Below are 14,788 nucleotides of genomic sequence, written 5' to 3'. Positions count from 1 at the left end.
ATATAGCGATAAATTATTAAAATGGGAACATTTCGAAATGAAAACGGAGCAATTAATGCGTCAAAAGGGATCGGGGCAAAGCTAACATTTTTCTCGTATAAATTTTGGAAAATCTGAGGCAACACCTGTAGTAATAAAGTATTTATTAATTATTCTTTATAGCGGTTAGCGTGATTCTAATTGAATTCGTTATTTTCAGGTACAACGTGCGATATTATATTGCGTTTTGGTGTCCGTTGTAGTCGGGTAAGTGATTTTTTGAAGATTGCTTCCTTATATTGTTAGCAATATATTAAAATTATTTAATTATTGTATTATTATATTATTTTGTGTTATATTTATTCATGATGTGTTATTTTTATAATAATAAGTGCCCATTTATGTGGTCACTGGCTGTATGGGTATACGAGTGTGCATTAGCATAAAAAAAGAAAAGAACGCGCTTGGCGCGAGACTTGTATTTTACGCGGGAATAATAAATGTTGTAAATTGTACCAAGAAAATAGTTTGTTATTAATTCAGAAGTGGGATAATCTCAAAATATGTATAAGTAAATTTTAATACCGTCTAATGTAATATGTAGTGATGTGTAAGTTAAGTCTTCTACATAATTTATAATTTTATTTTTACTGTTATATTTATCTGATTTTTTTTATTGAGATACTTATCCAAAATAACATTTTGATATGTGTCATATATTTCATAATATACGAGTAGTAGCAAATAAATACCTGCCAATTTGGATTACTTACATATTTATTAAAACAAGTTGTATGTATATCTCAGTATAGATTACTTGATTTCTATTTTAAAAACTAAATTATGTAGTTAAAAACAGTAGATGTAGATTACACACATCAACGCAAATAAATAATTTAATTTATTGAATTGTAACTCTTAATAGTAAATGAAGTTACTTACTTGTGTCGTTAGGACCGGCGCTGGTAAAAATCTTAATTGATTTGATTAACTGTAAAGGAAGGAAGAAAACAGCGACTTAATAAAATTAAAAGAAGCTAGTTTACAGTGATTTTTCAACGAGGACTTGGTACTGCATCGGGCAGTTGTAGGGTTGTCACCAATTTGATATTTAACTAAGGGATATATTATAATTAAAAACTAATTTAATATTATAATAATAAATAATAAGTAGTAATTATTTTACTAGTATATTTTGTGTTTTCTTCAATAAGAACTAATTAAATTATGTGATAATATCGAAGATTAAATAATAACGAAAATGTGACGTCATGATGTAACGATTTTTAAGGTGTCAACCATTAACATACGAATGTATGTATGGTACGAAATTTGAGTCACTTAATTGCTATTGAATTGCATATTTGACAAATAAAACGAAAAAAAGAACAAATTTGGACAAGATTTATGTCTTTTCTTTATATATTTGTATAACCATTTTCTACTACAAACTCTTTTATAAATCAATTCATCCATACCAATCGTACTCATACATAACCGATCTATCGATACGACCACCTGCACTAAACTGAACACAATAACAGCATCAGTATTGTAGTCCAATATCAAAGACCGTATCGTTCAAATTGTATTCTATAAACGTATACGATAGTTCCGGTCGACCGGACCGTGTCTATAAAGAATGGTTACCCTACATAGTATCAGAGATAAGGTATCTCCATCATTTTGAGCGGCATTTTCCAGTTAACCTATTTCGCCACGTCCACGTTATTAAACAAGCTCATTTTCCGCGCCAATGCACCGTTTCTGATACTATCTGCTATAAACTGGAAGAGTGATGTGATATTAAACGGTTTACATTGATAGTTGCTTTTGCATAGGATCACAAATCCTTAAAAAAGTCTTGAATATTTGGTCACAGTTATCAACGATTTCTAATATTCTACCTGAGGTCTTCGGTCACAAATGTGTTGCTACCACAAATAATTAAACTATAATGCTAAGGCCGCCAGACATGCTAATTTAGCTTTAGCACCGATTTAGCTACATTTCGGACGCTAGATACAGCGATCACACACATTTCAGCGCTGGACGCAACGACTTTTGAACGCTCTATGCAGCAACTGAACGTGAAGCGCTATACTGCATGTGGCTACTTGGTGACTGTGATCTATCATTAGGTGGACTGCATACTCCTGTATGCACATGACTACAGCATATGAATGATATATAAGATATATATATCATTCATATGCTGCCACACGCTAGGCATTTTCCGCAAACGTTTGGTTTGATCAAAAGTAAATTGTGGTTGATCTGAGATGTCCACAATTTTTTAATATCAAATGGAATATATGCTAGTATGACCTAAATTACTTAAAAGATAATATCATAAAATATTCTTATATGATTCATTTAAAAACTTCGGTTTCCACAAACTAAAGAAATATTTCATAACATTTCCATGAACAGGCTTTTTAATTATTAATAGGAAAAGCCAGATACAAAAGCTACCCAATGTTATTTCCTATAGGCCACCATTTTTGAATAATAAATCATCCATCCATTAAAAAGACCTGCCCTACCTTTCAATTTGCCCAAATTAGACAAGAGGACTGAAATTTGATCGACGTCCATTATGAATTCATTGAAAATTATATTCACTCAAGGTTAAGGAGGAAATTTATGATAAATTACAGAATAAATGCAATGTTTAATTGTGAAATTCCCATTTATTTTTCAATATAATGATATAATACACATACAAAGGGCATCTTTACTGTCACGCGGTACTTACCCCGCTCGCGCGTCTCAAATGCATAGATGGAAGGACTTGCTGCAGTCTCTTCGCAAGTCGTGTGAGTGTGTCACGCATGCAGGTGGGACGCGCATGTAAACACGTGCGACAGGAAAAGCGCCCTGGGAAGGCCTTTGTGATTTTTATATTTTTTTTATAATATAAGAGTAACAGACGAGCATGCAGTCCACCTGATGGTAAGTGGTTACTGCCGCGCATGGACATCTGTAATCAACCCCAGATAGGATTAGATATTCCTACCTGAGGTCGGCCACAGATACGCCGCCACCCCTGAGGACAAAGCTGGAACGCCTCGGAAAAGTCTGTCTCCCTTACCACACCCGTCAAACCGGAACACAGCAGCGCCTAACACTGATGTTATTAGGTAGAAATAGGTGTGGCGGTGGTGCCGCCGGAGTCGAACCACAAAGGGTTCTACCACCTTCAATATAACAACATAATATAGAAAATTATAATAACTTACTATAACGGTGAAGAAAAGCATCATACATATACGGGAAGTTATCAATCGCATTTAGCCAACGTGTTTAACTACAATCTTAAACCCTTTATTCTGAAAAATAAATTTTTATTTACTCTAATAATCTCACACCGATTCTTGGCTTTTACACTTTCTTTGCTGGCGTAGACACACAAAGACGAATACACAAACACAAATACGTAGAGTATCCGAGTACTGGTTTGTGAGCTTAGAAAGCAGTACTTAAATTAAATTATTTTACTAGTAGTAAGTTACAGTGCCATTGCAGTTGAATCACAAAGTGCACTTTCCGATAAAATAATTTAATTTGGAAACAAAAATAGAACAATAATCTACATTCTAGAAAGTCTAATCCGCATGAATGATTCTGTGAGTACGATTGATATTCTCTTTTATTGAACAGAAACATTAATATATTCTATTCCACGACACAATAACATATTTCTGTATTGTTATTCTATTTCTTTGGTGTGATATGTTATTGGAAATGTGGCTACTTTATCCGTAAGGCCTTCTAGGTAGGGTTTTTGTCGGGACAAAATGTTTCCCCCGTCAATTTATCTAATGTGAAAGCTTTATAAAATGTAGAAGGTCTTTTGGGTACGGCATAGAATTTGTACAAGCATTTGTAGTCAACAACCCAGAATGGCCTTTTATGATAGTATATCAGAAACTGACATTTTAACTTACGAATATTTGTAAGGTGTGTAGAAATTATTGTGGCTATGAAATTGAAGTATACGGTTCGACAGAGGTAATAATTAGTAATGCATTTATTGTCGCGATAATTACAAGCATTGGAAGTGAAAAAAAAAAACTAGAAAATAGTGTAAACATGTGATTTTTCTAATCAAATTATGAAATTAGGGTACTTATCAGTTGATAGGTGAAGTAATTTACATTTACCGTTATTTTTTCTCGACTGTAGAGGGTAATGTTTCTTGAGCGTATGAACGTACATCCATAACTCCATAATCCATAAATCCATAAATGGAGACCACGTCTCGGCAAAAGGAGTACAGGCCGCCCCCCGACCGGGTGGACTGATGACCTGAAGCGGACGGCGGGAAACCGCTGGATTCAGACGGCTCAAGACCGGTCAGAGTGGCACAGATTAGGAGAGGCCTATGTCCAGCAGTGGATTAGTAAAGGCTGATGATGAACGTAAATCTCATTTCTTGGCTTGCCATACAGCCCAAACGGCTTGAAGAATTTTAGCATATAAGGTATCGTTGGAATTGTCTAATTTATGGGAATAACATCGGCTATATTTTTAAGAGTTAGGTTTTTGTTTAAGAATAATTGCTATTTTATTTTTATCAATGTTATATCCTGTAAATCTGTTCTCGGAAAAAATACACCCGAAAAATTGTTTTAATAAATGATAATAATATATTTATCTAATAGGTGTGTTCCATAAAACCTTCCCCTAAACTACACCCTTAAGCACATGTAACCAGAAAGTAGATTTTATAAAAGTTTTATTAACAATGTGTTAATAAATTTTAAATTAAATTTTAAATGTTTTATTAACAATGTGCTCTTTTAACAAGAGTATATTGTACCTAGCTCAAAACAAATTAAGGAGCGATGGCTTCAGAGCAGCGCCAGAATTGATGCTCAACACGAAATGTTGAGAAATTCTTTCGAGGACAATTATTTGGAGCATAATTTCGAGGGGCTCGAAAGAGGTCGACAAGGGGTAGCGACAAGTGACAGGAGGGTAAATGAAACTGTATTCTTAACTCGACGCGTGGCCTCATTCTTTTTAATATCCTGTATATACTTAGCACTGCAGTTAATGAAGTTTGAATATGTTATGACGACCCTCGTGGCAGAGCGGTTACCATACCGGTGAAAATTGGTTGGTTGGTTGGTTGAAGGTGGTAGAACCCTTTGTGATTCGACTCGGGCAGCACCACCGCCACACCTATTTCTACCTAATAACAGCAGTTTTAGGCGCTGCTGTGGTCCGTTTTGAAGGGTGTGGTAAAGGAGACAGACTTTTCCGAGGGGTTCCAGCTTAGTCCTCAGGGGTAGCGGCGCATCTGTGTCGAGCTCAGGTAGGAATATCTAATCCTATCTGGGGTTGATTACAGATGTCTATGGGCGGCAGAAGCCACTCACCATCGGGTGCTACCGTCTGCTACTCCTATACCATAAAAAAATGTGCAGAGGGTTCCGGGTTCGATCCCCGGCCAGACATTTGAATGATGAATTTAGATTACTGTTCTGGGTCTGGGTGTATTTGTGTGTCCCTGTGTCGTGGATACCATAGACACACAAAGGTCTATGGTATCCACGACACAGGGAACCCTAGTGTGGAGCTGTGAGTTTAGAAAGCGTACTTTCCATACCGATTTTTTCTTTTTAAACGACTCCCGAGGGGCATGTTTTTCGATGGTATGTACTCGTATGTATGTCTCATTCTCTGGCACGCCTTGAAGCCTAAACACCTTGAGGGCTTTTAATGCATAAACTGTCATTGGATTCGTCTAAATTGTGGGAGTAATACAAGCAATTTTTGAAGAAGACGTAGTTTTTGTTTTTATAGAAATTCTCTAGTTTTAAACCATAAGCCAGTAAAATAACTTCGCCCGGTTTACGTTGAAACAACTGAAATGGAAAATTCCCAGCGCTTTCAATAACTTTCAGTAAAGTATTTATACTGCTATCTTATCGCATCCCGATAATCGCGTATATAGTTTCAGATCACCTTTGTACTTTACGACGGCGATGCGGTAACGATTAATCGTGACCAATTTAACATTGTCTAAATATAACTTACTTTCTCACTATCAAATTGATTGCTTTCATATGTTTAGATTTGAGTGATACTTTTCTTAAAACATCTTTTTTATTTTTTATATTTATACCTTTTATGTATTTTTTTTTATTTCTGTCATTTCGTACCTATTACACTATTAGTTACGTTTTATCTGTGTCGTTTTCAACATGTATGTTATCGTTAATCCATTACAGTCCTACTGCTGAGCAATTTTCTTCTCATAAAGTGTGAGGACCTTAGGCCATTGTCTATCGCGCTGGCCAAATGCAAATTGCTAGACTTCCCACAAGTACGTGTAGATTTTTAGAAACTTTTTTCTTCACCGTTTTACCAAGAGGTATAGTCCGCGCGAAACTGCTAGTCCGCTCTAAATATAGAAATGAGTCGCGTCGCCATAGCAAATTGTATGACTAAAACTGCTCGCAACAACTTCAGAGCGGACTAGCAGTTTGGCGCGGACTATTATTAATGTTTAATACACATGTAGAATCCTGCATTTGCAAAATCCGAGTGGGAGCCTGGGATTTGAATCTCAGAGAGCTCGAGCTTCTTATTTACGGCACTTCGCATTCTGATAATTAATTTTAATTCACTGAGTTCAAGTCTTATCAAACGTTCTTGCACTAAAACTGGGTATACCTATAATTTAACGGTCGTAAAGTGTAAAGTTCCCTATCATTGTTCGTGTTTACTTAGGGTACTTTGAGTGGCCCGAAAGCCCTTGCTACTGACATTATTTCACTAGTAAAGCCTTAAGGCTCACAAGCTTTATTAGGGTCATAGTCATAATAGCTATCGGTCACGCGAAGTTTAACACTATCCTAGATACTTGGGCGTGTGAAAGAGAAAAAATATGAAGAAAAAAATAAATTTTAAGCGAAAAAGTGGCTCTCCTTTTATCAATATCTTAACAAGGTATGGATATTTTCATATTGTTCAAATATGAATATTTCGTTTACACAAATGGCTTTAAATATTTCGGAGGTGGAAAAACCCCCTGTGGCTCGACTCTGGTGGCACCTCCACCACAAATTTTTAAACCCAACATCAGCAGTCTCTAGCACTGTTGTGTTCTGGTTTGAAGGCTGTGGTAAGGGAATCAGACCCTTTGTGTGGCCGACCTCTGGTTGGAGTCTAATCTTATCTGTGGTTGATTACAGATGTTCAAGGCACCAGAATACTCACAGGTAGATTGCATGCTAGTTTGCTACCTCTATTTAAAAAAGGTTTTTTAAAAACGTGTCCATAAGTTCACATTTGTGTACGTAAAATAAGAAACAAACTATATTTAAACTCGTAGTTTACAAAGCGACACGATGTCTCGTACAATAAAAGACACTTCAGCGTTATAAGTGTAAAAGTTTCTTGAATTCGCAATAAAATGCTCAATTCCGTATCTGAGTTGAGCATAACGATTTTCTTCCTTTGTTTCTTGTTCTACGTCGCTAATGATCTCGCTTGTATTTACTATACATATACAGTGTACGGAATAATGTATACAGAGGTTCTCAAACTCGATTCGCTTAAAGAATCAACTGTTTTATAGCGCCTCTACAATTTTAATGAAATGATTTTTTTTTAATAAAGGAGTAGCAGACGAGCATACAATCCACCTGATGGTAAGTGGCTACTGCCGCCCATGGACATCTGTAATCAACCCCAGACAGGATTAGATATTCCTACTTGAAGTCGGCCACAGATGTGCAACTGTCTGCTTCACTGGGAACCTAACATGCTGCATCACACGCATCATTAGTTAGACTTATACAATATGCTCCCAGGTAAATTAATACTATCGTCATTAACTTTTACGTTAAACTTTCATCTTGTGGTTAATTGATCTCAGGTGGAGCGTAACGTTTAATATTTCACCGACATTCAAGTGCACTTCGTTTCGTGCAAGGGTTTAATTAATGTTAAGGTGACAGAACAGAGCGAAATTTGCGAACGCTTAGACTCTTGCTTCACCGTGAACGAGAGGAGATGAGCAAATATCGTATGAAAATTTAGTTATCACGCTAAGTTTTTTTTTTAATATCAATATATATCGTCACTGGAAAGGCTAAAAGTCTAACATGCAAAGGGTGGATAAAACCAAACAGTTCATCTGTTGGTAAGTAGCAACTGCCATCTATGAACGTATATAAATAATCTATGTTCATCGTTCGTTTATTTCCAGATAAGATGAAAGTTCTACTCGTATTTGACGTCGGCTATAAATGCGTTTCTATTACTGACAATTAAGATCGAATGCCTCATATATGTGTAGGAATATTCCAAAACTCACCCATAATCAGAACATAGTAGCGCTTAATGTTGTTATAGAGTAAAGAGAGGTGTGGCGGTTTTGCCTGAGGAGTCGAACCACAAACAGTTTTACCTTTAAAATTGTATCTAAGATCGAATTGCAAGCTGATTTGATGTTAATTGCAAACATCAGCTATTTACCTATTGTTCTATAATTAAAACATGATTACACTATGTTTTACCCTAAAAATACACCGTAGTCCTGCGGTTACAAGGCAGAAGTCTTCAGTGTTACCAGAAATTACCTCATAAATATTATGCACAAGTCTTTTACGAAAGCTATTTTTGCTTTAGCACCTGTGATTTGAATCTTTCTCTGCATACAAATGACGTTAAACATACCATTTGTTATAGGTACGTGTACAAGGTAAAGCTTTACGCGTCTCTCATGCTAAACGTGCCCGATTTAGTTTCCTAAGTACCTGCTGGATGTACGAAGTAAGTTAATATATGAGGGAGAGCCCGCGCTGAGAACTGTCGCCGACTGTCATTAGCAGTGGCTAAAGAGAGGTGGCAACAGTCGACGACAGTCGTTGACGACGGCTCGCGACTGGCAGCGACTGCCGATAATTGGCACTGACTGTCGCCACTGAGGTTGACAGGGAAACGACAGAGCGACATTTGGTGGCGGGCTGTTATTTATATATTAGAGCTCTTACTGTCACTGCTGGGCACGAGTCTCCTCTCAAAATAAGAAGGATTTGGAAATAGTTCACCGCGCTTCCCAAGTGCGAATTAGAGGACTTCACATAACATTAAGATTTTTTTAAAATTTTTAAAGGTCATGTATCCAGGCGTTCTGAATTTGTTTTCCTTTATCATTTAAGACCATATTTCAACCACCATCTAATCACTTACAATTATTAGTAAAATATGTGAATAGATACTACTATTACCGCTAATTAGACTCAAATATGAAGTTAAATCCGTGACTATGTAAATGTACCAGGTGCTTCTTATTTTAAGTCTTCATTGTATTAAGTCTCAATAATAATGTTAAACAATGTTCTCATAGGTATACAATGAATAACATTAGCAAAAGATATAAAAGATAAACATGAATTAAGCTATGGTCGGTTTGACCATCAAGTGGAATGCGCGCTTGATAAAGGCATCGAGAAAGAAAAGAAAACCGACATTTAAAATAATAGAACTAGTTCGCAGACACGTACCAGCTTCTTTTCTTTCTAATTGCTGTTCTTTTAAATGCAATTATGAACTTTTAATCTTTCCTATTAGCTTCCCTAAGGAACTTCGTTTTAAGTTTTTTTGGAATGGTGTGTTCGGACGTGCCGGACAGTTGGGAGAGACTGGCTGCTACGATCCCAATGAAATCTACTGTAGAACATGGCTCCTTCCCTTTTTTGAAGTCTTTTTGTTGTAATTTTAATTGAACTTTTCGATCCCTCCTACGTATAATATCGTAACCCACAAAAGTACCTTTTCGTTTTCGTTGCAAAAATTGCCTTATTTTAATATTTTAATGTGTTTTATTACACAAGTAACATTATAAAGCGTATAAAATAAAATACACATACCAAATTTCATAGAGTTGCAGAAATGCAGATTTTATTCGCATTTTAGCACATTCGAAACTTTGAAGCGCTCTCCTGTAAAGTTGTTATTTTGCAGTTACGATATTATACCTAGGAGGGGTCGTTTTGTTACGGAATTGACTCGTCCATGAACTTCCATAGACTTCAATAAACTCGCTAATATCTACACGTGTACCCATTATTTATTATCGATTTATAGTTGACGGTAAGATGTACAATTTTTTTCGTGGATTTGTTATTCTTTAAAAAGCCAAATAAGAATTTGCACAGCAGCATTTTTTGTAGCGATTTATTTTTAATATTATTGGTAATGTTAAGCGCTGCGTATTACGATATTGCGTGCTATGTTTTAACAATACTGAAATGGCAAACAAGAATATAGTCCACCTGATGGTAAGAAGGCAGTGATAGCTCAGTGTTTAAGAAACTCGGCCTCTCGATCGAGCAGTCCGAGGTTCAAATCCCAGGCTCCCCTCCTCAGACCTCTGATTTTTCGAAATTATGTGCGTATTAAAAATTAATTATCACTTGCTTAAAACGGTGAAGGAAAACATCGTGAGGAAACCTGCATACCTGGGAGATTTATAAAAAAATATCTCAAAGGTAGGTATGTGAATCTATAGTCGTCACAATTTAATAGGCCTATTAAATTGTGACGGCTATACCACCACACACTTGGCCAGCGCGGTGGACTATGGCCTAATCCTTCTCATTCTGAGAGGAGACCGTGCCCAGCAGTGGGACAATAATGGGTTGATGATGATGATGATGATGATCAACCCCAAATACGACTAGATAACTACCTGAAGTTGGTTACAGATGCGTTGCTCCCATTGAATACTAATTTGAAACGCCGCGGATAAGTATGTCTGTCTTATGGGTGTACTTAATATGCTGTTATGCAGAAATAGGTGTGGTGGTGTCTCCGAACCATATACGGTTCTACCATCTTCAAAATGTGTCAAATTTAAAATAACAATCATTGAAATCACTTAACATTGTCAAGTTAAATTAAATTTAAAGCAGCACTATATACTACACTTATGAAACTAGAGAATAGCTACTTTATACGTAAGTATTAGCCAAGTACGTGTATGCCAACATGGTCCTCTGCAAACAAAACCTCTTTATATGAAAGAATTCTGCCTCGAAGATTATGTGACTAACCCGAGACCTTTAGGCATTCAGGAAAATAAAGGAAAATGAAACGAGGAAAATTTTAGTCATATTCTTACTAAGAAATTATGATTAAATTACATATTGTATGTGTACCTTAGAGGAAGTTTTGGAAGAAAACCAGCTAACAACGGTATTTTGATATGTATCTCTTGGTTTCGTTTTATAATGAACGTTATATGGAAGGTTTTAATTACTGATAAATGAGATCAATTATGTGTGATTTAGGAATTCATATTGGGTTTAAGATTAAAAGTAAAATTATGTTGCCATTACGTTTCATAGAATAGGTTTATCTTGGATTATAGGAATAGGAATTATCTTGGATTACATTTTTAGGATTCCCTGTGTCGAGGGTGCCAGGGACACACACATAGACAGACAAACACCCAGACCCAGAAAAAAGGAAATCTAAATTTATCATTCAGATATCTGTCTGGCCTGGGATCAAACCCAGGACCCTCTACGCGTCAGACTGCGCCCTCTCTGGGTCCTCTCGACGAAAGCAAACGATTGAAATAACGCTTTATATACCAAAGTGGCACTGTATGTACATTTTAATATAATGATGACGTCACAAAATCTATTCAAGAAAAGTTCATTTTATAAAAAACGCTTACCCAATCCATCTCCACAGTCAGTCCGACTGTCAAATTACAGCGATCGCTGCAAATTAAAACCAGTCGGCGAACAATGTTTACGTATCGACAACTTCAAAATCTTGCATCATAAGCCGTCGAAGTTATTCAGATTGAATGGTTATTGAGGGGAAATTGAAAATGGGTCCGGACTCCAATATGCGTTTATTGTTAAACAAAATTGTTCTGTAAAACTGATAAAGCAATCCACAACGGTAAGAGGTAGGTTGTGGGCTTGATTTTGGATCATGCATGCATTATCCAAAATTATGAATTAAAAAATAGATTATATACTTAAACTAGCTGACCCGGCAAACGTTGTCTTTCCATATAAATAAAAAAAATGTTAAGGGAGAACAACCCTTATCACTTAAGGGTATGAAAAATAGATAGTAGCCGATTCTCAGACCTACTGAATATGCATATAAAATTTGGTGAAAATCGGTAAAGCCGTTTCGGAGGAGTACGGTAACTAATATTGTGACACGAGAATTTTATATATAAGATTTCAGAAAACCAGTTCTGTTTAATAATGATCTGTTAATTGTGATAATATAATCACGTGATGTGATGACGTGTAGGAAGTACTCGTATTGGCTTTTATAATATAAGGAAAGCAAACGAGGTTGCAATACACCTGGTGGTAATTGGTAACTGCTGCCCATGCACATTTTAAACCCTGATAAGAGACGAGTCCTGACGTCGGCCACAAGTGCGTTGCTACCCTTGAGGATTCAGTTGTAATGCCTCCGAAAAGTATGTCCCTTACCACACCTTTCAAATCACAACACAGCATCGCATAACATCGCTGTTATTAGGCAGACTTCCATGATTAAAATTGTAACTAATTTTATTTACCCTTGAAATGATATGCAGACCGCGTTCCATTTGTTCCAATTTTGTTTATGCATACGCTTTGTCCTGTTCCATCAGCTGGAATGACTAAATTGAATGAATGGATGTAAATTTAATTTTATGCTCTATTTGTATTCATTCGTTTATTGTTCGTTCGTATCAATAATTATACTGATGGATGAGTACGGGTGAACGGTTCATTATATAAACATGCGGTTTTTTGATGTTTGATGTATGTTTTAAAATAATGTGATGTGCATGACAAATGGGTCGCAGTTGGGTTAATTTTAACTGTAATCTTGTCAATTTGATTTAACTGTAATTTAAAGCAAGTATAAATAAACTTTTCGAAATAAAATGAGGTTTAGGTTAAATTGCCGTATTTGAATGGATGAGTTAGATTTTCATTAGCATAAAATTGTTGTCCAGAGAAAAGTTTGTTAGTTTGTTTTAAGAAATTCTCATAATCAGTAAATGTTACTTGTTAATTAAACACGAAGTTAATTATAAGTTATAAGTTAAGTAAACTTACTTAACATAACATAACTTATGTTATTCACAAAGTATAAAATAATGATCAGTTATTTACTTTTGTATAAAATCAATATTTTAGTTAAACTTATAAATTTTACTCCTCCAATAACCATCTTTATTCATCTTTCATATTTTATAACGGCTAAAACATACATGTTTTCAATTTTCATTAATATAATACAAACAGTTGATTACGTTGAAGTGTTCACACTATTGTTTAATCACGCTAAAGTATATTAGGCTTAGTCCAACAACATGATAGCCAACATTGGCCGGCGCGCTAATCACGTCATTAAATTATCTTCTCCTGTCACGCACGTCGTGTGTTCAGGGCTTAACTTTGATGATGTCATAAAATTAAATTTAGTTTGGAAGTTTAAAGAAATAATTAATTTCAAACATGCAATTTTCTATGTGATTTGTTGTGGATAATCAACACTTCACTTTTGAAATTGAAATGTGAAAATCACTTAAAGCTTTAAATTTAAATAAAAAAAATATATATATAAAAATGCTAAGGGGGTAAAGTAAACTAAAGTTAAGCTAGATATTATGATTCTGCAGTGTGTGTGAGTGTGAAAGTGTGAGTGTGCGTGTATGCATTAATATTTGCGCGCTTGTTTGTACGCATATGTGCACAGGTGACATATGAAACAACTTATCAACTCTAAGCTATTTATGTAATGTAATACACGATAAAGTGTATTAGGCTTAGTCCACACAACATGATATGCAACATTGGCCAGCGCGCTAATCACGTCATTAAATTATCTTCTCTTGTCACGCGGGCTACTACAATATTAGCACGTCGTGTGTAGGGAGCTTAATTGCGATGATGTCTTAAATGAAATTTAGTTTGGAAGTTAACAGAAATAATTATTTTTAAACATGCAACGTTTTTTCTATGTAATTTATTGTCCACAATCAAAACGACACTTTTGATATTGAAATGTGAAAATCACTTAAAGCTTCAAATTTAAAAAAATATATATAAAAATGCTAAGAGGGTAAAGTAAACTAAAGTTTAGCTAGATATTATGATTCTGCGATGTGTATGGATGTGAAAGTGTGCGCGTGTAAATATTAATGTGTGCGCGCTTGTTTGTACGCATATGTGAGCAGGTGACATATGGAACAACTTATCAACTCTAAGCTATTTATGAAATGTAATACACGATAAAGTGTATTAGGCTTAGTCCACACAACATGATATGCAACATTGGCCAGCGCGCTAATCACGTCATTAAATTATCTTCTCTTGTCACGCGGGCTACAATATTAGCACGTCGTGTGTAGGGAGCTTAACTTTGATGATGTCATAAAATGAAATTTTGTTTGGAAGTTAACAAAAATAATTAATTTTAAACATGTGTAAGAAAACTCCCAGCTCTCGGTTCACATATAGTTTATTCTCATAAATACACAAACACTGATCACTTAAACCATTTCCAACACTTTATAATGAAACTCACAGTAACTTGGTACAGTATATTTCTAATCCGAACACTATTACAGCTCACAATCGAATGCTCACAAAAATGCGGCTCCCAACCAACTGAACTCGAAATACCCTACAAATAATATTTTTCTCATTTTCTTACATTCTTGTCAATATCGTTTTCTTGTATTTAATTTTCATTTTAACACGGATTAAATTCATAATATCGGTAATATTCTTTACAATATTTTAATAAA

The 14,788-nt window shown here is 35.4% G+C and overlaps 1 protein-coding gene across 1 annotated transcript in view; it reads left to right on the top strand.

The window, feature by feature from the left end:
* The window catches only part of LOC140746216 (uncharacterized), a 487,763-nt gene that overhangs the window by 69,941 nt on the left and 403,034 nt on the right, over positions 1 to 14,788 (top strand). Inside the window, exon 2 of the mRNA XM_073078267.1 lies at positions 200 to 246. The gene's annotated coding sequence lies outside the window, so the exon portion shown is untranslated. The remainder of the gene's footprint in view (positions 1 to 199; positions 247 to 14,788) is intronic.

The sequence above is a fragment of the Epargyreus clarus genome, unplaced genomic scaffold (assembly GCF_041222505.1).
Source record: "Epargyreus clarus isolate Ecla_fem2 unplaced genomic scaffold, WU_Ecla_fem_2.2 ptg000012l, whole genome shotgun sequence".
Classification (NCBI taxonomy): domain Eukaryota; kingdom Metazoa; phylum Arthropoda; class Insecta; order Lepidoptera; family Hesperiidae; genus Epargyreus; species Epargyreus clarus.
Note: the sequence above shows the minus strand (reverse complement) of the source record. Positions and strands in the feature narration are given on the sequence as shown.